Source organism: Odontomachus brunneus, unplaced genomic scaffold, assembly GCF_010583005.1.
Source record: "Odontomachus brunneus isolate Ranch 3 - 2012 unplaced genomic scaffold, Obru_v1 Obru_scaffold_001, whole genome shotgun sequence".
Classification (NCBI taxonomy): domain Eukaryota; kingdom Metazoa; phylum Arthropoda; class Insecta; order Hymenoptera; family Formicidae; genus Odontomachus; species Odontomachus brunneus.
The window spans coordinates 7,706,666-7,707,010 of NW_022639451.1; positions in this window are offsets into that span (position 1 = coordinate 7,706,666).

Below are 345 nucleotides of genomic sequence, written 5' to 3' on the forward strand. Positions count from 1 at the left end.
GACCAAATTAATTCGCACATGTAAAAGTACAGTATTTTATTAGCATGATAGAAAAATGTCATTATCTGCTGTTTTATTACAGTAATTTTCTATACAGTCCTTGGTAGAAAATTAATTTCGAATTATCGTACAGGTCTCTCTTACATTATTTATACGCTAAACGGTTTTGTCTATATTTTGTGGTTTAAAAGGCGAACAAACTCTAAGATTTTTCTTCCTTAAACTTTAAGTGGGTAATATAAAGCACTTTTTATCAAGTTAGGAATTGGCGTAGTGTCTAAGGCGACGGACGATTATCCAAAAGATGTCTTCAGTTCAAGTTCGAATCTCACTAGAGAAAATATT